The following is a 683-nucleotide window of genomic DNA, read 5'->3' as shown; positions in this document are numbered from 1 at the left end:
CATCCCACCCAGTCCCTGTGAAGAGCCCTCCTCCCTTTTGTCTCTGTTCTTTTTTTCCTTACACACTCACTCCAAGGACTTGTATTTTTGTCACTAGAATCAAGGTTACTCACTGGCAGTTCCACTATTTCATCTGTTTCCAAAACTCTTCCGTGAATCTTCCCAAGTTTTCTTCCTCTATTGCTTTTATTTGAGAGTCACCTCGGACTGGGCAGGTCTCACCCAAGACAATACCTCTGCTGAAAAACAAATACCAAACAAATCATACCGAAGCGATCCAGAACAGGCTGTGCTGTTTGATGTCTTGGAAGTGACTCTTTAGGATTAAAGAGAGGGCCAGGTGCCAAGAAGAGTTCTAGGCTTGGGTTCCCGATACTCCTTCTTGCAGGAGTGCAGCCTCTCTCCATGACCCTAGAATCCCTATCAGCTTACCTCTCCCACCTGGCTCCCACAGTACAGCACCTGCCAGAGAATACCCCATCGCCTAAGAGCTAGTAAAGGCCCACATAGCACAAGGCCCTGACAGATTATTGGCCATGACACTGTCTTAGCCAAGGAACACTGCCAAGAAAAACCTGAGGGCAAGTGAGAAAACCAGTTGGGATCTGCCCAGTAAGCAAGTGGCTGTGTAACAGCCAGCCCCGCCTTCAGTGTCTCCTGGAGTGTTGGGGATGGAAGGGAAA

Source organism: Phyllostomus hastatus, unplaced genomic scaffold (assembly GCF_019186645.2).
Source record: "Phyllostomus hastatus isolate PE091 unplaced genomic scaffold, TTU_PhHast_1.1 phas_scaffold_501, whole genome shotgun sequence".
NCBI lineage: Eukaryota > Metazoa > Chordata > Mammalia > Chiroptera > Phyllostomidae > Phyllostomus > Phyllostomus hastatus.
Note: the sequence above shows the minus strand (reverse complement) of the source record.